The 26332-nt window shown below is 46.3% G+C and overlaps 1 protein-coding gene across 8 annotated transcripts in view; it reads right to left on the reverse strand.

The window, feature by feature from the left end:
• The window catches only part of Sv2b (synaptic vesicle glycoprotein 2B), a 158204-nt gene that overhangs the window by 125355 nt on the left and 6517 nt on the right, over positions 1-26332 (reverse strand). Inside the window, exon 1 of one of the 8 annotated variants that reach the window (XM_075953139.1) lies at positions 4669-4989. The exons of the other annotated variants lie outside the window; for them this stretch is intronic. The gene's annotated coding sequence lies outside the window, so the exon portion shown is untranslated. Of the gene's footprint in view, positions 1-4668; positions 4990-26332 lie in introns of those variants that run through there. 8 annotated transcript variants of the gene reach the window in all.

Consider the following 26332-nt stretch of genomic DNA (forward strand, 5'->3'; position numbering starts at 1 on the left):
CATGAATGCTGTGTGCATGCACAGAAATGCCACAGTATATCCTGTTAATATGAACAACTAGTAAGCGCTAATAAAAATGCAGGGTATAGAAAGGGATACTTGCACACATAATAAATAAAATGGGGGGCTGGAGAGATGGCTCAGAGGTTAAGAGCATTGCCTGCTCTTCCAAAGGTCCTGAGTTCAATTTCCAGCAACCACATGGTGGCTCACAACCATCTGTAATGGGGTCTGGTGCTCTCTGCTGGCCTGCAGGCATACACACAGACAGAATATTGTATACATAATAAATAAATAAATAAATATTAAAAAATAAAAATAAATAAATAAATAAAATGGCAGTAGGAAAAAAATCTAGGGGTGTGGTGGTTCCCATCCTCCTGTATAGGGAGGCTAGGGTGTCCATCTCCTGGGAGTCTTGCTTAAATGGGAAGCAGAAAGGATTTGGGGAGAGGGAGACCCAGGTCACAACCCAGCCCTCGTGAGCTGCTGGCTTTATGGACTTTACAAAGCAGTCATTGCAACCTCATCTTTGGCTTCTGGAACTATCACATCCCTTCTCTTCAAGAGCAAGGGCACGACTTTAGAGTTAAGGACACAGAGCACCTAAGCAAACAGGCTCATTGCAGGAGCTTGGTGATGACCGCTGCCTTCCGCCATTGCCCCTGCCTAGCCCTATGGATGGAGAGGAGTCAGGGTGTTGTTGCCACAGCGCAGATGTGGTCTTCAGGTCAACTGCACGATCATGATGACTCACCCTCACTGAGCCTAGACTTTCTCCTGAGGGAAGGATTGCTACACAAGGATGCTGCAGGGGTTGGAGAGAGGGGCTCTTGATCATGTAGTCTCCCGCGGCTTGATAAGCCTCTGTGGAGAAGTGTGGCGTCCCCTCTGTGGGAGCATCCGAGACTAAGTGGGAAGAGTGACAAACGGTGGCAATAAACACTACACAGTGTCCCAGCAGGATGCTGCCTGGCGGGGGGTTGGGGGGAGAAAAAGCCAGTTCTCAGGGGGAAAATTGCTTCCTCAGGCCTTGGAGGGCAGAAGGTTCAAATAAATACCCTAACTAGCACAGTGATCTGTAGTTCCTCAATAGTACACAACACATGAACATACACACACCATATCTGTGATATTAATCTTTTTTGTCTTGATACATGGTTTCATTATATTGCCCAGACTGGCCCTGAGCTCCTGACTTAAGTGATCTTTCCACCTTGGCTTTAATACTAGCCCCAAATCATGTGCATCTGACCATACCCAACCTGCTACTAAAATCTAGTGATAACCATGGTAATTAGCAGGGATACTGGGGTCTAAAAAGATCACTCGAGAGGTAATGAAAAAATTAAAATCAATTGAGAAACTGTTATATGGAACCCAGAAGGATCTGGCCAAAAAGTTAATTCTCTACTTCTGGGATAGAAGAAATTTTAGGAGAGAGGACAGGTAATAAGAACGGGCGGAGGGCAGGTGCAATCTTACCTAATGGACACTGAGGAACGGGTTTTGTTGCAGAGGAAGACGTTTTGTTATTGCTGTTGGTTTTATTTTGTTTTTAGAAGAAAGGGGGGAATATATATATATTATATATTTTTCCTTGCTGCTAACAAAAGCAACTAAAGGAGAGGAAAGCTTCCTTTGGCCTAGAGTTCAAGGACACACAGTCCAGCCCAGCAGGAAGTCACAGCGGCAGAAGCAGAGGGCAGCTAACCACATTGCACCCCTAGTCAAATACAGAGAAAGATGGTTCTGGTAGTCCGTGGACTTTACATTTGGAGCAGATTGTCCCACTTCAACTAACCCAGTCTAGACACTCCCTCCGACCTTCCTCGGGGCTTGTCTCCAAGCTCATTCTACAGTCAGGCAGGTTGAGGATCACAATATATGCCCTAGGAGTTGAAGTGGGCACGCTATGGACAACCGCGCCCATCTGCCTATTAGAAGCAGAGGTCCGCTTTGTGGTGAGAAAACTGTGTCTTTTTATCAACCATCAAAACAGTCTGCTCCAAAGCCCTGGTCTTGATAATGTGGTTGTTCGCCCAAGTTACTCCGGACAGGGCTTCGTGTCATGAAACCACGATTAAAGAACTCCCCTTTCACTCTCTTGGGTAGCCTGGTTTGGTTCATAAATTGAATAACCATCCTACATTGCAGCTTATCCTATTTCTCTGTGTCTCTCTCAAGCCATTTCCACAGAACAGTCCAAAAGTCAGAACAATGTCAAAGACACTCAGAGTCTTTGCTGTGTCCGCTCTAGAACAAAGGGTCCTGGAGAAGCAGCAGCTGATAGAAAGAGGCAGTTACAGAAGGGTGTGCATTCTACAGCTCCTCAGCAAGCCCCACTTTTTATCTATGCTACAAATAGCATCCTGCACACTCGGGCCTTGCAGAGCCCAGAGGACACAAAACCATATGTGCTGGACACCACCGTAGGTCCAGCTTTCTGTGGTCTAGACACCTAGGCTGACACCCATGCAGAGATGAGAAAAACAACCAGAAGCCCCAAATTAGGGGTTTTGTTGCCATGACATCAAATGACATTAGGTGGCCCAGCAGCTTAGAGACTAGAAAAGGGTTGGGGTGGGGCTGGTGGCTCAGAGTTGAAGACTGCAGACAGCACCCTCCAGCACTCACTTCTGGGTCTCTGGATGGAAGCCCTGCCGCCTCCCTCCTCCCTGGTCAGAGTCTCGTCTGCAGACCCTCAGAAAATCCACCAAATTGACATCTGCAAGTTCAAGCAGGAAGTCAAGGCTGCTGGAGACAGTCTATTTGTGCCTCCCTCTGAATAATTTAACACTCCCTCCAAAATAGACTGTCATTAGAATTTGCCAATTCCTGTGCATTTAAACAGACAGCTCAAAAAAGGAAAAAGTTCCCACACGTATCATCTCCGAGTAGTGGAACAGACAGGTGGCGGCTCCATTTTGCTCCTTCTTGCTTTTACCTCCCTGATCCATCTGACACAAAAGGGAACGCTGCCCTTTGATGTCTAAATAGCCCTGAGACCAACTCTACACTGTAGGCATGAGCTGGAAGCAAAAAAAAAAATCTAATTCTTACAAATTCTCTGCCTCCACCTCTTCCTCCATGTGTGTGTGATGCTGTTCAAGTCACTAAGCCATTTGACCTCAGTTTCTCTATCCCAAATATGTGAATGCTGATGGGACCCCTCCTAAAGGGTGTAACAGGATTAAAGGAGCCAATGGAGCAATGTAGATCTTTACCATTGTCTTATCAATTCCCTGTGCATTTGACTTAAGTAAAACGGTGCCCGTTCCCCTGAAGAATAACAGGATGCCATTATAGAATATCTAGATGCCATTAACCCCTTGTGATGTAGCCTGAAACGTCTACATAGGCACATTAATTTAGACACTTTTTGTGGCCACTAGCTGGTGGTGTTTTGGGGGGAAGTTGTAGAACCTTTAAGACGTGGGACCTAGCCAGAAGAAGCAGATTGCTCAAGAGGAAGAAGATCTTATAAGTTCTAGGCTGGGTCCTGCCAATGCCTGCTTCTTGGATGTTAGGATTCTGTAGCCATAGAAACTTCCTGACCATTATATACTGTAGAATCCTAAACCACAGTTTTATCTTCTCCACCATGGCAGAGTGTTTCACCTGAACTGAGTCCTTCCTTAACTTGTCTGTCAAGAATTCCATCATGGAAAAAACTAATACATCCTTTGCTATCCATTGCCCAGACTGCTAAACACTCATGAGAAAGACAAACCATACACACACACACACACACACACACACACACACACACACACACAGCGAGAGAGAGAGAGAGAGAGAGAGAGAGAGAGAGAGAGAGAGAGAGAGAGAGCATGTTTAAGTACAAACACATGTTCTCAATCTCTACCAATGTCTGAATCAACTGAACCCCAATCCTGTTTACCAATGCCCCCATATAGTCCCTAGCTTTATTCCCCAGGAAAGTTGTGTTGAGCCTCTCAAGTGAATTCACCCCACTTCTAGCTCCCCTTCCCTGACTTCCTGACCTCACCTCTTAGTTCACTAAACACCTGCTCTGGGATCATCTTATCCCTTCCCTCCATCCCTTCCCCTCTCAGCTCCGCAACACCACTCTGTTTCTAAGGCTACCTCTATTTGGAGTTTCCTTTTGGTTCCAGAACTTCGGCTCTAGCCAAGTGTTTTAGTTAGGATTTACTATTGCTCTGAAGAGACACCATGACCATGACAGCTCTTATAAAGAAAGCATTTAATTGGCTCGCTTACAGTTCAGAGGTTTTAGTGCATCAAGGAGGAGAGCATGGCAGCAGGCAGGCAGATGTGGTGCTGGAACTGAGAGCCCTACATCTTGACTCAGAAGCAACAGGCAGTCCGCTGACTGTCACACTGAGTGAACCTTGAGAAAAAGACCTCAAAGACTACCCCCACAGTGACACACTTCCAACAGAAGGTGTGGCCCAGATGACAGGTGTGCCTCCAGCCTCATAGTCTGCATTAAAGGCGTGTGTCATCCAGCCTCCTCCTCCAAGACCACACACCTCCTAATTAGCCACAAGGCCACTCCCTATGAGTTTATGGGGGCCAAATACATTCAAAATGCCATACCATGCCTGTCGTTCACACAGTGATCACACTCATGATCACGCCACAGACTCCACTAAGGTACCCACTGGGCCCATTAAGACTCACCATGGGATTCCGTACCCATTCTCCCTGCCGTGTTAGCCAAGGATCTTCTGCTGGCTGAATCCTGCTACTTTCCTCAACCTGTTCCCCACACTTGCCAGGCCCTAGCCCTTCCATCACGCCAGCATTAGTCATTGCTGTCCCTCCTTCTTCCCATACTGTCATCCAGGTTTAGGCCTTGGCCAGCCTTATCTGCATCCTGGCAGCAGCGGCACACGTGGTTCAGATCTGCTGTCTCTCTCCTTCCAACCCACTCACCATGCCCTCTCCATGTGCATCTCCTTAGAGTTAGGTTGTTAGCATGAGCTTCCTTTGCTGAGCTTCTCCCAAGCATCAGGCACTGAGATAAACAAGCTCTCAACCCTCCCACTCAGCCTTCCCTAAGCCACGGCTTGTCCCTAAACTATTGCTTGTTCCTACGCCACTGCTCATCCCCCTATTTCACCATCAGGAAAGAGAGGCTGAGGAAGCACAGTCTCACACTAGAGTCACAAGGATCACTGACCCCAGGATATGGTCCCAAACCATGATGGCACACTGCTTCCATCCACAGACCAAATCGATAACTCCGAAAGAGTCCTTTGGGAACTTTACATTGTCTACAAACTTCCTCCACGAGAGCACAGTCTGGGCTGGGTCCATCAGGATGTACCTCCAGGTGTCTCTTCCACCTGACTTCTGCCCATCTTTGCAGTCATGCCCTTGCAATCAGGACATGCCCCACTTTGGGCTTTCCCCCCTTTTTGCTGCTTCCGTGGTCTTCCTTCACTTAGTCTCAGAGTCCCCTCCTCCCCCAGCTCTTACTCCAAACAACTGATATTTTTTTCTACTTCATCACAGTCCGGCACTTGGCTGGTCTCTCTGCCATCTTCATTCCACACTATCTTAGGAGATGGACATTGTGCCAGTGCCCTCAATGCCATGTCCATAATACGTCATACACTGATGCCAGAGAACACTGAACATTTGTTGAAATGGCTTGATCCCCAGGATCTACATACACACACGAGCACTGGTCTGATTTTCTCATTGATTTTTCTCAATGATTTTCTCATTGGCAAAGGGTCAGATTGCAATGCAGGGATCTCAGCTTGCATCAGAAGCAGGCCACAGATCCTGGGGAGTCCTGGTCCATTTGCTTGTTCCGACTCTGCAGAAAACTCACGGTTACAAGCTGTGAAGTCAATTTTGGAAGGAAGAGCAGAACATCCTTCGCAATCTGACACATCCTCCTGCACTCCCATCCCACTTTCCCCAAGAACAGCCTCAGGGTGACTCACTGTGGAAGAGACAAAAAACATTCCTGGGGAAAGGCTGGAAATCTCAGCCAGACACTGAGTGCGGCAGGTGATGGCATTCATCCCCAGAAGGTGAAAATGCCATGTCTCCATGATCCCAGATTTGACTGAGCCCTGGGCTGGGGGGGGGGAGCACAGTGGGTGGGGGAGACCCATCACAACAAGAACTCTCAAAGGAGTGCCTTCTCCTTTCTTCCAGAGGGGTGGGCTCAGATACTCTGGGATGTTTTTCTTTACAGAGCACCAAATGCCCTAATTCGCCATCTTCACCAGAGTGTCCCAGCCACCCACTTTAATGCTTATGATGGGAAAGGAAGAGCTCCTCCGAGACCTACTTCTGATTACTCCAGCTTCGCAGAGTCAACACGGACATCCTGGTAAGGACTGGTGACTTTCTGTGCTCCAATATACAATGGTTTTGCCTAAGCTCCATTGATGGAGGCAGCATGCCAGAGCCCTGTAGGACCCCTATTCCAAAGATCTCACCCCTTCCTCTCCACCCACCTCCACACCGTGGCTTCTCAGACCCTTCTACATCAACCCCCTTGGTGGTGGTGGGGTGAGCCTTGGGTACTCCTTTTCTTTCCCAAGGAGTTGTGTGATCCACTAAAAGAGCAGAATCAAGGGAGGGTGGACGCCCTGCTTTCTCATCAGCACCTGGGCTGAGCCAGCCTCAGAGGAAGCACTGTGGATGCGTGGGTGTGGAGAACAGGATGCTGTCTTGGCACGTTCACACCAAGGGCATGACAAAATGAGAGGGTTCTGGAACGCGGCACAAAGGGTTCCGTTGGTCTGTTTTCCAGACTCTCTGTTCCTTAACCAGAGCATCGTAGACATGCTTCTCCTTTCTCCCTCCTTTCCCCAGTTCCTCTGCATCTTTCTCTTTTCTTGAAGAATAAGTGAACAGCAAGGGAAAGGGGAGGGAAAAAAACCTCTGAAATGCTTGCCACACGCCTGGCTCAGAGCTGGAAACCTACTATTCGTGGAGTCCTCACAGAAACCCTCCAGTAGAGACATCGTCATCATCTCGTTGTCTGAAGGAAACCCCAGATCTGAGGAGAGCTCAGGGAGGCTTAGTGAGCGGCCCCAGACCACACAGCTAATGACTGACAGAACTAGCATTTGAGTCCATGTTCTGTGCCCTGCAACCGTGAACAGAAGTAGAACTGCCAGACATCCTTTCTTGCTCCTGATCTCAAAGGGAAAACATCCAGTCTTCCACACTAGTGCTGCGTTCACTGTGGATTCATCACAGGTGCCCTTAAGTAGACTGATGAATTTCCCTTCTAGACATAGGTTCCATTTAGTTTTTTGAGACAAGGTTTCTCTGTGTAAGGGCCCTGACTGTGTTTTGCAACTCACTTTGTAGATCAGGCTGGCCTCAAAATCATAGAGATCCACCTGCCTCTGCCTCCCAAGTGCCAGGACTAAAGGCATGTGCCACCACCACCTGGCTTCTAAATTCCATATTTTTAACATGAAATGGTTTCAATATTGACCATAAAATATTTCTTCCATATTTATTGAGATGATCACGTGGGATTCTCCATTCTCACGACGTATTCGTGATTGACTTCTCAGTGTTAAATCCGTTTTTCAATCATGGGAGAAGTACCATGGTGACTAGCATCTTTTATTTGTTCCTTATTTGGCAGGCTGGCATTTGTTGAAGATTCTTTGCATCTACTCATAAGACATCATTGCCCTTCTGCCCTCTAAAATCGCAAGAGTAAACTTCCCAGTTTGAAGGTACCAAGGTTCTAGTCAGTTGTTGCAGCAGCCACCCCATCTTAGTCAGGGTTTCTATTGCTGTGAAGAAGCACCATGACCACAGCAATACCACTCTTGGGAATATACCCAAGAGAGGCCCTATCATACAACAAAAGTATATGCTCAACTATGTTCATAGCAGCATTGTTTGTAATAGCCAGAACCTGGAAACAACCTAGATGCCCTTCAATGGAAGAATGGATGAAGAAAGTATGGAATATATACATATTAGAGTATTACTCAGCAGTAAAAAACAAGGACTTCTTGAATTTTGCATACAAATGGATGGAAATAGAAAACACTATCCTGAGTGAGGTAAGCCAGACCCAAAAAGAGGAACATGGGATGTACTCACTCATATTTGGTTTCTAGCCATAAATAAAGGACATTGAGCTTATAATTCGTGATCCTAGAGAAGCTAAATAAGAAGGTGAATCCAAAGACAAACATATAGGCATCCTCCTGAATATTAACCTTCATCAGGCGATGAAAGGAGACAGAGACAGAGACAGAGACCCACATTGGAGCACCGGACAGAAATCTCAAGGTTCAAATCAGGAGCAGAAGGAGAGAGAGCACGAGCAAGGAACTCAGGACCGCGAGGGGTACACCCACACACTGAGACAATGGGGATGTTCTATTGGGAACTCACCAAGGCCAGCAGGCCTGGGTCTGAAAAAGCATGGGATAAATCCGGACTAGCTGAACATAGAGGACAATGAGGAATACTGAGAACTCAAGAACAATGGCAATGGGTTTTTGATCCTACTGCACGTACTGGCTTTGGGGGAGCCTAGGCAGTTTGGATGCTCACCTTACTAGACCTGGATGGAGGTGGGTGGTCCTTGGACTTCCCACAGGTCAGGGAACCCTGATTGCTCTTCGAGCTGATGAGGGAAGGGGACTTGATCGGGGGGGGGGGGGGATGGGAGGCGGTGGCGGGGAGGAGGCAGAAATCTTTAATAAATAAATAAATTTAAAAAAAGAATGATCTCTCTAGGCAGCATACTTAATATTCTTCTCCTCTAGAACCTCTTGAGTGAGTGTCCCATAGTTCAAATAACTCAGCACCTCCATCTTCCATGTTCCTACCAGTGTGCCCCATTAAGCAGTGCTTAAAGTATTTCACTGTTTTCATAACCCAAAGTACCAAAGTCCAAATTCCTCCAAATAAACACATGGTCAGGCCTGTCACAGCACACAGTTGGTCCCTGTTAGCAATTTTTGTCTTAGTTTGGGTTTTACTTATTGCTATGAAGAGACACTATGACCATGGCAACTCTTAGAAGGAAAACATTGAATTGGAATGGCTCACTTAACATTTTCAAAGGTTCAGTCCATGAACGTCATTGCAGGATTATGGTGGCACGTAGGCAGATATGGTACTGGCTACATCTTGATCAGAAGGCAACAAGAAATGGACTGATTCACTGGGCAAGGACTGAACATATATGAGACCCACCCCCACAGTACCACACTTCCTCCAAGGTCACACTTAGTCCAACAAAGCCCTACCTCCTAATAGTGTTCCTCCTTATGAATTATGAGGCCAATTACATTCAAAGTATCACAGAAAGCAAATCTCTACAAGAAAGAATGGTGAGGGTCACAGAACTAAAGTAAGCAAATTAGTCATGTTTCCAGGTCCCCAGCCAAATGCCCACTGCCCTTAGGCCCACAGTAACACTGTATTATTCAGGGAACCTCACTCCTGAGCTAGCCGGCAAAATGTTGCCCTTTCTGGGGGTAATATTTGGAAAACATGGTCCATGCTGCCTTCTGAGAAGGTCCATTTCCTGAAATGACAAGCTGGCCAACCTCTTCAGAGGGCCGGTTGTATTCTTTTGAGTTCTGACTATGGATAAATAACACATTTCAATCATCTTGATCATAGACCAATCAAAAGAAGCACTCTGCAAACAGCCGCCATCACCACTATTGTTACCCTTGTTAGTCATAATATAACTCATCCCAGTTACATTTGAGAAGAACAGAGCTGGGAGCTTTTCCTCTTTAAGGTGACTTTATTTCTCTAGTCTGTACTTTATCTTGACAGAAACCTTAGCGTGTGTACTGACTTCATAATTATAATTATACAAGTGTCATCTGGGATCACTCTTGTATGGTTCATAAGGTGCTTTCCAAACAAGAAGGAAATGAATGTGAAGTCAAGTTCAGTCAGAGCCGGCATAGAATGATGACCCAGAAGATGCTTAGGCCTTCACTCGTACGCTCACTCATTGTGTACTCTCTCAAGTCAGTGTTGAATTTCTAACCCACTTCAACTCCAGAAAGGGATTCTATTTGAAGTCAGGCCCTGTAGAGGGGCAATGAAGACAAAATGAGCCTGTCACATTTTGTGGGTCACAGTCCCACAGCTCCCACACTCACAAGAAGAGAAAGCTAAGACACTGACATAGCAAGGGAAGACTCCAAGGACATGGTCACTTCCATTCAGGGATGGCTCTTATGAGAAAATCAACTTCTTTTATTTTAAGCTGATCATTCTCTGGCTTTTTTTTTTTGCTATGGCAGACACAACAAAAAAAATACATTCTTCTATGAATAAAATTGGGGGGAGTGGCATTTTCTGAGAGCAGAAAGCTTCATTATGTATATTAGTTGGTTTTGAGCCACTGTGACGTTATCTGACAGACAACTTCAGGGAGAAAATAGTTCTTTGGCTCATGTCTTAAGAAGGGGACAATTTGTTCTATCTTGGGGGGGGGGGAGGTTCAGGGCATCCATGGGCATGGAAAAACTTACGGTGGCAGGAGTCTGTGACAGAAGCCCTTCTTTCTGATCAGGGTCAACCAGAAGCACAGACTGAACTTTGAACCAGAGGCAAAGGTACAATATTTTTTATTTTTCTGTATAAAGGCGTTTTACCTGTACCAATGTCTGTTTACACATGTGTGCATTGCCTTAAAGGCCCATGAAAAAGTATAAGATCTTCTATAACTGGAGTTATAGATGGATGTTACTTACTGGGAATGGAACCCGGTTCCTCTGGAAGAGCATCCAGTCATCTTAACTGATGAACCATCACTGCAGCCCCACAATTTTTTTTTAAAGATTCATCTATTCATGTGTATGTCTGTGTGCCTGTGCAAGTGTGTACTCACACATATATGCAGGAGCACATACCTATGTGTACACATGGAGACCAGAAGAGGAAATAAAATGTCTTCCTCTGTCACTCTCTATCTATTCCTTTGAGGTAGAGTCTCTCTCTGAACCTACAACTCATTTTCTCTACTGCACTGAAAACCAGAAAGTCCCAGTGCTGTTCCTAGCTCTGTCCTCCTCAGAGCATCAGCTACAAATATTGTAGGTTTCCAGGCTTGTTGTATAGGTGCTGGACCCAAACTCTGGCCTTCATGTATGTACAGCAAGCACTCTTAACCACTGAACTCTCTCCAACTCAAGGCTGCAATCTTTAAAACCCCTCCCCTAATGGCCCACTTCCACCAGTATGGTCTTGCTTCTTAAAGGTTTGACAGCCTCCCATAATAATATCTCCAGTTAGAAGCAAGTGTCGAAACACGAGCCTGTGGGAGTCTCTTCAGATCCACACCATAACAATATGAATTATAAAGAGCCCCTGGTCCTTCGGTGGATCTGAAAACCTGTCTGGTGGATTTTTCACAAACCACACTCTTCCTCTCTCTCTCTCTCTCTCTCTCTCTCTCTCTCTCTCTCTCTCTCTCTCTCTCTAGGACTTCATGCTGAGCCTCACACTCGGTTGAGAGCTTCTCACTTACTGGGGAAGGAGATACCATTAGCTTCACAATTTCCCCCCAAGAGACCTGTGTGGGGAGTCGTGCGTGGCAGCCTGGCAGAGGAATCACCACTGGCATCACAGATATGAAAAACTGTAAACTCACAAATGACAGATTCGTGACTTCCCTGGAGAATAAATAGCGAGAACAGATGGGTCCTGAGGCTGGAAGATTACATACAAATCTTAATAGAACTTTTATAATTTAATGTGTGGTGAAGAAGGAAAAAAGAGAGAAGGGGGAATCACACAGTAAACCCTCTTGTCCATATATCTTTACTTGCAAGTGTTCATTGCAAAGAGTCATTCATTGGTCTGGTTTGAGGTCTTTGGTTTCTGCTACATTAAAGATGCTGGGCCCTCACTGGAACTCCTCTTGGTTATCCTGCTGTTGCCCCATGTTATGGAGACCCTGCAGCTTTGGGTCTGCAGGACTGGTCCCTTCGCATACTCCAAAATATCACAGGTGGGGTGGATGTTGGGGTGGGCCTCACATAACTCTGGTTGTGGCCCTGGGTAGTTGCAGGGTTGATCAGCCTTCCAGCTCGCCCCTGTCCTCAGCACCAGGGTGAGTTCTTCCTTGCAACCACGAGCAAGGGGCGGGGCCAGTTCTCAAGCTTTTCTGTTTTGCAGGCTTAATCTCCCACACTTCACCTTCAGGGCGAGCTCTACTGTGTTGCCCTGGCTTGGCACAGGGGCCGCTCTCCAGAGTGCTGAATCTGATGAGGGGCAGGGCCAGCTCTCCCTCTCTATGACCTCATCTCTCCCACCAGCCTCAGATATTGATGGGGGTGGGGCTGTATGTGTTTCTTGTGCTTTTTCTTTGATTGATTGATTGATTGGTCTTATTCTGGTTAGTTTGCTTTTATTTTATCGTATTTTAAGTTTTTATAGACCTGGGGTTTTTTTTTTTTTTCTAATGACAGAAAAGGAAAAGAATGCTGATTTGGGTGGGTGGGGAAGGAGGGAGGACCTGAAAGGACCTGGGGGAAGAGGAACCATATCAGAATATATTGCATGTAAAAAAAAATCTATTTTCAACAAAAAGGGAGGAAAAAAATAAAATCTATATACATTGTGGAACTATCTAAGCTAATCAATACATGCATTTTCATGAACTTAACCACTTTGGGGGGAAAGAAAATTAAAATCTATTCTAAGGACTTCCATGAATAAGATGGTTATTAACAATAGTTACCACATCATTGTACAGTGTATCTTTTGAATCCGTTCCTCTAACTGAAATTTTGAATCCTTTGATAAATCTCCCAAACACTGCTGACCTTGGGCCCTGATAACCACTGTTCTACTTTCTACAAGTTGAGCTTTTCAGATTTCAGGATCCAGACTGAAGTGAGGTCGTGCAGCCTTTCTCTGTGTCTGGCTTTTTTTATGTGCTATAGCATCCTTTAGGTTCTGAGTGTTATTTCATAGATGACTTGGAAAATGCAGGAGTAGAAACAGACAAAAATTTAGGGCTTGTGAGCCCTAACTACAAAGGATCTTAACGGAACCCTCCAGTTTGGTCAAATCACCATGAAAACCAAAGCAAGCAAGTAAAAGATTCCAGAAGGGAGGAATCAGAGCCAGAAATAGGAAGGCTACCTTTCCATGGTGTGAGATGACAAAGAGGGTACAGGGAGCTGGGTCCAAATGGCCCCCAGGTGGAGGGAGGGACCAGAAGGCTGATGCAGCAGGAAAGACTCCCACAAGGGCATGGTTTCCGCAGTTCCTGATTCCCAGACAGTACCAGGAAGGCCATCTGGGATCCCCATTTATGAGCATCGTGACCTAAGTGTTCTAGGAGGACAAGAAGGGTTTGGTTTTTTAAAAATATATCTTTATTCTGAGTCTGCCCCTGTGCTCATTTGATCTGCATCCGATACACCCTGGACCTGTTAGACACTTGTAAACAGGACAAGAGACAGCAGAGGGAGTTTAACAAATGGGGGTATTTGGAGCACACATGGCAAGTACAGTCTTCAGGGCTAGACTCCTGAAGTCAACAGAAGTCAACAAAATTTTACTTCTAAAATATTGATGTAAATAGAGGTTGAAGAATATCCCTTATCCACAATGCTTCGGATAAGAACTATTTCAGGAGCTGGGTGTGGTGCTACAGAGTTCTAATCCCAGCACTTAGGAGGCAGAGCCAGGTGGATCTCAGTGCTAGACCAGCCTGGTCTACAAAGTGAATTCAAAGACAGCTAAGGCTACACAAAGAAACCTTGTCTCAAAAAAAACTAATATAAAAATAATAATAATAATATTTCAGATTTCAAGGGCTATTTCAGATGTTTTAATATTTGCACGTATATAATGAGATGTCTTTGGGAGGGGACCCAAGCCTAAAAAACAAAATCCAGTTACATGCACCTTATATACACAGCCTAAAGTCAACCTCATACAATAGTCTTCACAGGTCTGTGTTTCTTACTGCAACCTGCAACACATAAAGTCAGATGTGGAATTTTCCACCTACGGTGTCACTGTGGAGCTGAAAAACTTTTCAATCTTACAGTATTTCAAATGTCAGATTTCCCCCTTTGGAAATAATCAGTGGAGGGTTTCCTGGGGTGGGTGCAGGGTGGAGGGGAGTCGGTCAGAAGAGACTCCTTTCAGAACTGAGACCCATGCGGTTCAGCAGAGCATGGCTCTGCCCCTTTAAATTATGGGTGCTCCCTTTCATGATTGTATTCATGAAATATAATGGAAGTGCGAAGGGGAGCACTCTCCCATCACCAGCTGTAAATGAGCTTCTCAGAGAGTGACTTAGCAGCCCCAATGAAGACGTCTGTCTCAAACTTTCCCACCTCCCAAATCTGCTTCCACAGCAAATATTTTTCCAATCGTAAAAATAATAACCATAAAGAGAGCAGATGCCTGGGTGGAAAACTTGAAGCCTCACAAGCTTTAGCAATAAACGTGGGTTCTTTCTTATTCCCTTACAAACACAAGAACTGGACCAGATCACATTGGGAACGGTACATCAGTTTACAATAACTGGAGCTGGGAGTTGGGCTCTTGCTAAATGCAGCCAGGTCACTGGGTAGCTTAGACCTAACCATGAGAACAAGTGCATTGCTCGCCCTAGCTGTGAAGTGCCTTAGATAGATCTTAATTTATTTCTTCATCCACTTTAGTCATCTAATCTCCTCTTGAAAGCTGAGAGCTTGTCAAATTAGGAAAGGATTTCTCTTTTAAAAGACAGCCCTTGCCGTTGGGGAACGCTTGCTCTCCCAGAAATATCAACCTTTTGTTCATGGCAAAGTTAGGCTCCCTGTCTGCATTTTATTTATGTATTTTGGTTTCTACCTTATTCTAAAAAAAAAAGTAGAGCAACTGGCCTGAGCATCCTGCAGGGAGTTCCATCTGCTGCAGGCCAGACAGAAGCCGTGGATTAACAGTAAGAACCGAGAGCCGAAGCGGATCAGTCAGCACGCCCACACCCCCCAGGCCCTGCCTCTGTGCAGACGGAGCTGTTAGCCAGTATATAAAAGAGTGAAAGTCTTCACACAGAGCTACAGAGAGGAGGGACAGAGCCATAAAGAAGAGGCAGAGGCAGGGGAGGTAGATTTAGCAAGTCATTCACACTGGGAAACTAAGTGAAACACACCTAACAATGACAGTTACAACTGTGACAGGGAGATGCTCCTTTCTGACATCGTTGTGACTTAGACCAGCCCTCTAATGCTGACGGCTTCTCTATAGACAGTTTTCCTATGCCATGCTGCCTTGGACCTCTTCCCTGTCTATGAGCTCCTCAGGGAAGGTCAGAGAGTCCCCTTTTGTGATTCAGCTACCATTACAGCGTCCCTGGGGCTTCTGCTCCTACCCAGCATCAGCTTTTTCCTGGAAAGTTCCTGTACTTTCCCAAGCCCTCACGGAATCCACAGAAACAAGTGATTTCTTCCCTTAGGACTATCAGTCATCTTCCCCCATAGGTGCTGAATCTCCAGACAGACTAAGCTATCTGGCCACAGTTTCCAAGCTAAATGGACACTCTGTGTTCTCACATGGTCCAAAGTCAGGGCACAAGCCAAGAGTTCTTCTGCACAGTCATCCCATTCTTAGAGCATCATAGGTCACCAAGCTTCCAAGGACCCGTTATTGTCCTGACAACCTTCCTATAGGCACCTGCAGTATCCACGAGGGACTCTCTCACAGGACCTTCACCTGGTTTGTATAGCACTTGCTCTAGGTGAAGATGCCAAGGAGTCTGCTTTCCTTTGAGAGCTCGATTCTTACAGAGACCTGGGGGCACTAACGCCAGTCTTGATACCTCTTAGAAAGTCTTGAGGGATCTCAGAGGCTGAGAACGTAGAGTGTCTCTGTCTCCTACCACAGAGGCATTCGCAGATGCATGCTCATTGCTGCAATATTCTCCAGAACAAAGACATGGAACCAGCCTAGCTCCCCATCAACAGATGAATGAGGATCTCATTTGCTTTCTGTCACTGGAGTCAGAGACTGGCTGAAACCAGTGCGGGGAGAAGAGGGTTTACTTCATCTTACACTCCACAGTCCAGCACTGAGGGGAGCCAAAGCAGGAACTCAAAACAGGAACCTGGAGGCAGGAACAGAAGCAGAGACCAGAGAGTAACACTGCTTACTGGCTCCCTCCCCATGACATCCTTGGCTTGGTTTCTTATACAACGTAGACCACCTGCCAAGGGATGACAGTGCTTGCAGCAGGCTGAGCCCTCCACATTAATCAGTAATCTATAAAATGCCCCACAGACACGCCACAGGCCAATGTGATGTACGCAATTTCTCAGTTGTGGGTCCTTCTTCTCAGATGACTCTAGTTTCTGTCTAACAAGCACGAATGGATAGAGAAAATATGCTTTATTTTCCATGATGAAATTCTAGTCAGCTCTAACTCGTGAAAGCACAAAGTTCATAGGGAAACGTGTGTATCTGGAGAGTACTGGGTGAGGGAACACAGACTCAGCAAAACAAGAAACACATCTTCTCTCACAAATGTACACACTTGGATCAAATTTTCAGATTTGTATGTTTAACTTGGAATGCCTTTAGTGGCAAAAAAAAGGACTAGAAAGAAACCATTAGACGGTAGTCTTAAGGGAGGGCATAGAGCACATGGGGTGTGAAAGTAGGAGGAGAGGTAACTGGGGAAGCGTGGAAAGGTTCAAACTGGCATAAGGGAGCAAAGGGGTGCTGGGAGAGTTAGCCAAAACTAAGGATTGTGAACACTCCTATGGAAAGCTGCTGCTGTGCAGGTTAATTGAGAACATAGTTTCAGTTTGTGGCCAGCCTGGTCTACAGAGAGAGTTCCTGGATAGTCAAGAAAGCCTGTATCAAAGAAAAAGAAAAGAAAGAGAGGGGGGAGGAAGGGGAGAGAGAGAGAGAGGAAGGAAGAAACTAAGAAAGGAAGGAAGGAAGGAAGGAAGGAAGGAAGGAAGGAAGGAAGGAAGGAAGGAAGGAAGGAAGGAAAGAAGGAAGGAAAGAAGGAAAGAAGGAAAGAGGGAGGGAGGAAGGGAGGGAGGGAGGGAGGGAGGGAAGGAAGGAAGGAAGGAAGGAAGGAAGGAAGGAAGGAAGGAAGGAAGGAAGGAAGGAAGAAGAAAAAAGAACATAATTTAACAAACGGGAGTTTGAAGAGAGGCACCTTGAACAGGTGGATAATTCTTCTCCCAGGAAGCCACAGATCATTGAACAAAACTCCCAGGGCTAGGCACGGGGCAGCTCCCTATGAATTGTTGGTCAGTAACGCCCAGAGACCCCCAAAATAATACAGGCCTCTGGCATTCCTCTTAGCTGTCTATCACGACTAGAAAATAAGATAATATTCCTGAAGACACCACACACAACATTTTTACCACCATGGAGCAACAACAAAACAGAAAGGGCAAAGGATGGCTCTTCGCTGCCTGTGTTATTAGATTCTCTGACACTAACGTGGGATTCAGTCTCAGGGCTACTTGTAGGTTCCTCATCAGCCTCAGCCTAACCAAATCCTGAGAGCTAAGGCCATTTTTCTAGCTCTGTCGGTGCATGCAAAGATGAGACAGGCTTCCCTTCCAGGATGCATGACCCTTCTCTGCACTTTGAGGCGAGGAAACCCCACTGGGAATTCTAGCCAGGGAACAATCCTGTCATTTGTTCATTGTGAAGCGCAGTCATACGTGGCCTACCTCGTTCTCTGCCTATTTTTATTCTCTCTAAGCAAATATCGCCAAGGTTTCCCCCCCCTCACTTGAAAAATTATTATGCCACTGCCAGCTGCTGGGATTACACAAATAAATTGATAATAGCAAAGCAATATGCCACCCTGTGTTCAAACATCACCGCACGACAACAAAGCAGCCCGCGGTGCCAGCTCCCATTCGCAGCCTACAAACAGAAGCGGCACAAATGAAGGCCACCTACTCTGCCAGCCTCAGGGGGACAGAGCTGCTGGCGATGTGGTCCCAGGGTGGAGTTTCTCCCTCCCCTTGCCAGTGCACTCTGTGTACAGTGAAAGCGTGCAAAGTCATGCTCTACAGCAAAGCAACCCAGTGCAATCCAAATGCACCACTTCCTTGGCGTGGGTTAGCACCCTGATGGGTATTAATCGGGCAGATGGGTCTTCTAGTTATAAACAAGCTGGCAATTCTGAATGACAATATAAAAAGTTTTATATCAAGAATGCGTATGTGTACTCTATGTACATGGGCAGGGAATTCTTATAAATTATTCGGCTGTGATAACATCCCCCCCCCGCCCGCCGAGAACAGAAATCTTGCCTTCCATGCCTACCGCTAAACCTGGTGCCTGGCACAGTGGGCCATCAAAATAACACTAATGGAATAAATAAACAAATAAATGAAGTAAAGGAGATTTAAGGTAGAAATTGTGCGTCTATGACTTTTGCTTACTGCAACCCTACAGTAAGCAAGATGGCCGTGAACACTTGAACCCCTTAGGGAAGGAAGAAGAGCTGGAGAAATAGCCAGACTTTGAAAGCCTTTGATGCCCCCCCCCCATGTACCTTATATGTTCAATGAGCTTTATTTCAGCCGAAGTCAGCTCAGTGTTTGCCAGGTATCTGTGGGGTTTGCCTGCCTAGAAACCGTGTCCTCTTCTTGGAGTAGCCACTCCCTACTTCCCCCTAGCCTCACCACAGGCAATTTTGGCTTCTCGCCTTTGGGCCTTTGGGTCTGAGCATGGACCCCAGCTGGGCCAGACAGAGTTCTCTTAGCCCAGAATATGAATCTTAATCACAAAAAGTCAGAAAAATCATGATGGGGGCCATCCCTCTTGCATCCAAAAGCTCATGTATAAGAGAGGCAGCGGGCTGAACTGTTACAGACACCTGGCGACTTTGCTAGAACACAGTAGAGAATTCCTACCGGTGAGGACTCTTCCCACTGACTCTCTGTTTTGCTCTCTCAGCAAAGGTCCTTGGCCCGACTCCTCCATGGGAGACCAGAGCCGTACAAAGCAGAGAATTTCAAGCCAGAAATTATGGATCATAATTCTAGCTGGGGTAGAAAGTCACTCCCCTCCCGGACTCTCAGTCTCTTTCTCCATAGCATGAAGGGACTGGGATGAAATGCCCACAAAGGAGTCTTGTCTATTGGGTCAATAGAAATTGGCCCCCTGAATCTCGGGCATTGGCAGTACAGAACTCACATTGTTCGGCCAGTGGAACTTTGAGTCTAAAGCAGTTAATCCCTTGGCTGATGACGCGGACAAAGAGGATTAACCTTAGCTGAGACAGTCACCGTCCAAATATAGAGCCACCTAAAGCACACAGAGACGGAACATGCCCCCACCTTTGCTCAGACATTCTTTTCCTCCTATGTTCTTTCTCTCGCGCCCTTCAGTCAACAGTTTAAGCAGCACTTAAAAGCTAAGGGATGAGATGGCCAAGATCTCCTCCATGTTCTCCACTGTCTTCCTAAATCCTCCAATCCAACGTCCATTGGTCCTCCTTTGAAACACACAGTTTCCAGGTTCTCCATGTTTAGCACTAACTGAACAAGGCACACACACACTGCGTGCAGGTAACCACATTAGACATCTGAGCTACAACAGCAACCGAGATGGCAGCCTCAACTCTCAGACCAATGGGAACGCTCCTGTTGTAAACGGTGTACCCAGCTCCATGACTTCACACCATCGCCTCCTTCTGGGTTCTGCAACAAATACAGGAAGCAGATCTTACAAAGACTATTCCACAGATGACGAAGCTAACCCTGAGCAGTTAAACATCTTGCATGAGGTTAGGTAGCCTGTAAGTAAATCGGGGAAAACCTCAAAATGATAGGAAATTCGAGAACATCCCAACATTTTGTAGAGTCAGAAACAAAAGAGAAAGAAAAGGCAGATGTTGGATTTTGGTCTCTTGCTAGAGAATATTATATTCATGCAATAACCAGAAAGACCCTGAAATCACAGAGAGCTGGGAGTTGCCATGTGGGTGTTAGGAATTGAGTCCATGCCGTCTGGAAGAGGAACCAGTGTTCTCAACTGCTGAGCCATCTCCCCAGACCCTAACCCTGTACTTACTTACTCTTAAAGCATAGCAAAAGAACAGACAATCTGAGTCATCTCAGCCATAGGTTTTTTTTTGTTTTGTTTTGTTTTGTTTCTGTGTGGCCGAGAAACATTTTTAGCTCTTCCACAGTGTCTTACCATAAACTTGCAAAAAATTGTTTATTGAACTCCAGGCTCTGTGCTGGTAATAATCCTACTAACAATGGCAAAGGTGTCAGCGGGTTAACATCAACTGTTTCTTAACTCGGTTCAGCCCTGTACAGGGTCAATCAGTGGTGAGAGATCCATTCTCATAGCCATTCGCCACCCAACAAAGGGACTGTAATATGGTCACGCCCACCTGAAGTCGGTGCATGATCAGAGAAAGGAAGAAAAGGTTTTTAATGAACAATCTCTCCCAGTAAGTGCATAGTAAATATGGTTATTTGTGAATAAAGAAAATAAAGCAGTGGGCTTAAATGCATCCACAGAGAGAGCTGTGGATGGGTTTTCCTCCTCCTGGCTCTCTGGATACCAATAATGTGGTTTTCATATAATCAGAATAACCAGGAGGAGAATGGGGTGAAGTTCCTAACTGATAAGGCTTTGAAGAGTTGCAGGTGGAACCGTAAAATCCAGACAACTGGCTGAGAAATAAAGGCAGCCTGTGTTGTTCCCTGCTTCGATGTCAGGCCCCACTCCAGACTTGCTGAACCAGCACCTCCTTCGAAAACCTCCATGTTCTGGGAAGGCAGTGTTGAAGCTTGCCCCTCTCCCATGCCTGTTCCAGAGGGCACGGGTACTTCCACATCATCAGCTCTGAGCAGTGGTGTTCTAGGGATTTCCTTTTCCTTGTTTTCCGGGCAGAGCTGGTTCAGGAATACAGGAACTGACAAAAAGTCAAGTCTTCTGGGAGAGGCTTCCTTGTTCACAGGAAGAAACAGGAAACCAAACTGGAGTGGCACAGATGAAGCTATTCAATCTGACAGGACCGCCTGGCCCCTGACAACCCCTGCAGTGCCCCTACAGAAGCAGGAGGCCACCAAGACTGTGAGCCCCATACAGCCTCTCTGTTAGAGGTGTGGTCAGCTCTAGCAAATGACCCATCCATCATGCAGACAGAGAGAACTTGGCTCAGCACCCTGCCTGTCTTCACAGGGCTTCATACTCTCGGCTAGCTCTTCCTGCTGCTACTGGAGCTTGTTAGCTGTTGCCCCAGGCTACTGCTTTGTTTTGTTTCCATTGCTTTCTTGTAGATTCCCTGTCCTTAAAGCTTAAGAAGAGGGGAGAAAAGGTGAAAGGAAGACAAGAGGAAGGGAAGGGAGGGAGGGGAGGAAGGGGAGAGGAGGGGAGGGGAGGAAAGAAGGGGAGGGGAGGGGGGAGGAGGGGGGAGGGGAGGGGAGAGGAGAGGAGAGGAGCAGCAGGAGAGGGCAGGGGAGGGAAGAACAAGACAGAGAAGGTGGAGGAAAGTGATGGGAGAGGAGGGGAAGGGAAAAACTAAGCATGGTGACACATACCTGTAATCCTAGCACTGAGGAATCAATGCAATGGATCATAAGTTTGAGACCTAGATAGCTAAATAGCTAACTGGATGGAAGATGATTGATAGATAGATAGATAGATAGATAGATAGATAGATAGATAGATAGATAGATAGATAGATAGAATATGCATTTAATCTTTGGCTATGTGTGAGATACATTCTCATTCATCACAGGGATAGGAGTACAATGTCCCCTGAGCCCTCCAAGGTCAAGATCAGGAGCTCCTGACATTACTGTGTCCTCTCCAGGCCCATCTCCCAGGCCCAGAACTCCGCCTAGAACATATCGCTTTTTCCTTTCCCTCAGACCTGGCCATATTCCAGCTGGGCTCCCCACATCGGTGCCATCTGCTACACCCCAGATCAGGCAACAGTCAGCTTCCGTGACTGCCAATAGAGCAGAGGCCTCAGGCAAGGCAGGGGGACTGGCAACAGGAGTAGGCTTCACTGGGCACAGCCCGGAGAATTCCAGAATACTAACACACTCAGAGGAAGCTGCTGTGGGACCCACCAAGGCCTGGGAAATCTGGTCAGCTTCTAACCATTCTGACCTAATGATGAAGGGAATCCAGGCTCCGTTTTCCTGTTCTCTCTCGACGTCTCATAGAAAGTTGTGTTTCTGCAGTCCCACAGTGGTCCTCTCTCTAACATTACCTTACTGTGAGGTCTTAGAGAAGCTATTTTCTCCTCCCTGGCCAAATAAGGAGTAAAGATTTCTTGCTTTCTCAGCTCCCTGCAGCTCTGGAACACTAAGATTCTACACTCCAGCTCAGGCCTGCCATCGCCTTGAACGTTTCTAGATCTGAACAGGGAATCTGTCCAACATTCCCTCAGGCAAAGTCAGTCCATCCGGAAAGAAGTGGTGGACAGCATCATTATCTGGGGCGGGTTCCACCGTTGGACACCTGAAGAACAAGGCTACAAGTTTGGAAAAACCACCTTGCCCTGTATCTATGCAGAACTGATGGAGAAGGAAAGGCAGTTGTGTAAAGGTACTTGTGTCTGAGGGGTCTTTTCTCTGCGCCTCAGGCTATCCCTTCCCTAAAATGGATGCAGGGAGAAAGATGTGGTGTCCTTAAAGACACTAAGTTCTGAGGCATTAGACAGTCACCATGGTATTAGGAGAATTTTTTTTTTCAGGAAAAGAAAGATAATGTAAACAAGAAACTGAGGCAGAAGGACCAAAAGTTAGATGTCAGGCATAAACCGGGGGGTAAGAGCATTTGCTGTGCAAACATGAGTTCGGTTCCCAGCACCTACATAAAAAGCTGAGCACAACCACAAACACACCTATAACCATAGCACTGTGGGCGGTGGAGACAGGAGGGTCACTAGGATTTTCAGGCCACCAGCCTCCAGGGAGATGTGTTATCTGAAAGGATTATGGCAAAAAGTGACAGTGAAGGACAAATGTCCTTCTCTGGCCTCCCTCTGCATCCATGCTCACAGGTGAACATATCCATATGGGCAAACGCACACATAACACACAAAATGAAAAGGAGGAGGAGGGAGGGTAGGAGAGAGAGAGAGAGAGAGAGAGAGAGAGAGAGAGAGAGAGAGAGAGAGAACTCAATTTGAATGAAATGCAAATGCTACTGTCTTTCCAGCAACACAAGCTCTGAAGACTGGCAGGCACAGCAGAAATTTCTACAGCAAACAGATAGCTTCTAAAGGCACAAGGCAGGAGGAGAGAAACCATGAGCTCCTGAATGCTCGTGATGTGGCAACAATCAAGTCATAACTGCTTAGTGCTTGCCGAAGCCAATAAGGAGTAACCACAACAATCCTTGGCCAGTAGAACAAGAAGAACAGCGATCGCTCATTAGTGTATCTTATAACCACATACCGAGTGCATGTTTATCTGCAGTATCGAGAAAGAGAGCCTCCACATACAAGATCATGGGGCAGGTTTGGAGGAAACAATCCCCAGGAAATCTGATGAGAAAATCTGGACCTATTCTCTCCAGATAATGGAGAGATTTCCATCATGAAATGCCAACACACTTTGCCCCACGGCAGAGCTGACCCAGGAGGCTGGATTGGGATCAGAAAGAGACTGATTTCCACCAGAGATGGCCCACAAGGTTCGTCATTATTCATCTGTCTAACAGTGAGCCTCATAAAAATTCCCTAGCCAGCACCACCAGTGTCACACATGAGTTCTCGGGTCTGCCTTCACATGGGATAGCCACAGCCTCCAGCTGATGGTAATGCTCAAATGAACACTGAGTTCAACAAAATTCCAAAGCAAGGAACGAGAGGAGAACTGCAGAGCCCTTGGGTATCTTCCAATCACCATTGTCATCATCGCTGTCATTTGATAGCTGAGAGAAGCAACACTGACAAAATTGAACAACTGCCTCCAGTTTACACAAGCAGATATCAGCAAATCCTAAGTTCAAACTCAGCTCGGTCCATTGCCAAACCCATTGGTCCATCCCAGACTCCCTATAGTCAGACCTAGCAGCCCCATTGGAAAACAAGGTGAGCCTATTCCCTCTTCTGAGTTTATATTTGTCTATTTTCTATTGCGATAACAAAACACCTGGGGCTACAACCTTTATGCATGCAGTTCGGGAGGCTAGAGTGACAATATCTACTTGTCCTCTGGGGAACCCCAACATGTCAAAGAGGCAGACAAGAACAAGACACATGACAAAGGCCTTGCTTCATACAGCTTGGTCCTATGAGAGCTACGTCACTCCATGAAGCCAATGCTAATGCTTTTGGAGGATGATGGACCCATGAGCTAACTACCTTGCTCCACCTTTTAAAGACTAGCACCTCAGGACTCTAACACCAGTGACCAAGCCCCCAGCAGATGAACCTTTAAGGGTGTTGTGTGAATTTCCCTTAGAAATGTAAGCAAAGTCTGCTCCCTCGAACAGGGCACCCAAGTTGAGCTTGGCGAACCAATGAGTTTATTTGGTTTATGTACAGAAGCATGGGAGAGAGGTTACTGTCAGAAGGATGGTGGCCCCAAAGCAACCACGTCAGCAGAAGTTCTCACCTCGGCGTGGATAAGGACTTCCCGTGTCTACATACCTGGAATCCCCCGTTCAATTAATCTTCCAACCTCCAATCACAGACCACAGCGCCTCTACATCCTGAGATCGCCAACCTCTGTATCCTGAGTCCCTGAGACCATATGCAGCTGGAGCAGAATTGCATACAATGGGGAGGAAGGGATGCAGAACTGAGTGATTGGAATCTCAGATGAGGGTCAAATGATCATTCCCACCCTCTGTTTCTATGAGGGAATCTCAACCTTGTTGAAGGTCTTTTCTAGTAACCGCAAGTGCTCAGATTGAGACAGTAATGGCTATTATTCTCGCATAAATTAAAACTAAACCATAACAAGTTTCCATTTTTCCATCACTCTCTCTCTGTCTCTTTCTCATGCACACACACACGTATGCACACATGCACACGCACACACACACACATGCAATCACTTTCAATTACAGTACCTACTTTTCCTTATTTAAGCCCTCCTACCCCAGATATTACAAATACAATTCATGTGCTCATGCTCACCCCAAACCAGCCACTCTCTAAGGAGTCATCAAAAAGCACCTCGTCTAGGATGCAAGCCCTTCCAACCTTCTCATTTTCCAATAAGACTACTGCCTAAGTCTCTCCTTTTATAAACAGAAACACATTATGCAAGATACTGTAGATGTGGGATTCTTCAAGCAAGCTGGCGGCAGCCTTTCGCTCAGCATAAGTTGATTTAAATAACTTTCCCCCCTTCCAGAATTCTTCCTTGCTGCTTCTGCTTTGTCTCAAATTAAAAGCAGTACAATAATAATCCAAGAACATCACACCCCTGAATTTCAGCCACTTCTCCCAGGAGGATCTTTTCTTCCTCCCCCCCACCCAAGCCTGAGCTATTTTTTGGTTTCTACGTCTTTTTCTTTCCCGCTTTGCTGCTCCGTGCTGCTTTCTGTGAGACATAAGCAATCGGAACCTTCACATTTAAAGCCGGATTTTATTCCCCAAGATCTACAGTAAGTCTCCCATGAGAGCTTGAGAAGAAAAGGGATATCTTCAGGGAGTTACACTTCAAGGGACACCAAAGCAAGCATTTAGTCGCCTCTAGTGAAACCGTTGCTTCCATTCACCCAGCAGACAGTCAGTGAGCGCATGGCTGGCAGGATTCTGGACCCTGGCCACACAGCGGTGACATTGAAGGGGCAAATAAATGCCTTGTTTATGCTATTCAAACTTAAGTCTCCCTCCTGGGCTTCTTCCCTTTAAAGAAGGACGCTATGCCTTTAAATACGTCTGTGAACTGGGCTCATCTTCAACAGCGGTCATGGCTAATCTATCCAGGCCCTTAGCTCAAAGCAATGACTCCCTTTTCTTGTAACTCATTACAAATCTTATCTGCTCTGCCACCAAACATATCCAGAATTTGATCGCTTCTGAGCATCACAACTACCATCCCATCTGGTCCAGACCGCCACCATCCCTGAATCACCGAGGTCACACCCTGACCGATGTCCTTAGCCTAAATTCTTAAGCCCAAGTGATCACTATGAAACATGAGTCAGATAAAGGCAGCTCATGCTCAGAATCCTCCAGGGGCCTTCCCATCTCACTCAAAGTCAAAGCCAAAGCCCACCCAAAGCCCTGGATTCCCCGGCTTCATGATACGCTCTTGGTATCACCAATTCTTGTGCTTACTCATCCGGCTCTTTCGACAGAGGCCTACTTCCTGTTCCTGAAGCATGTCAGCACTCTGCTACCTCAGGACCTTTGCATTGTTTTACCCTGCCTTGAAAGGTCTTT

Source organism: Microtus pennsylvanicus, chromosome 18 (assembly GCF_037038515.1).
Source record: "Microtus pennsylvanicus isolate mMicPen1 chromosome 18, mMicPen1.hap1, whole genome shotgun sequence".
Classification (NCBI taxonomy): domain Eukaryota; kingdom Metazoa; phylum Chordata; class Mammalia; order Rodentia; family Cricetidae; genus Microtus; species Microtus pennsylvanicus.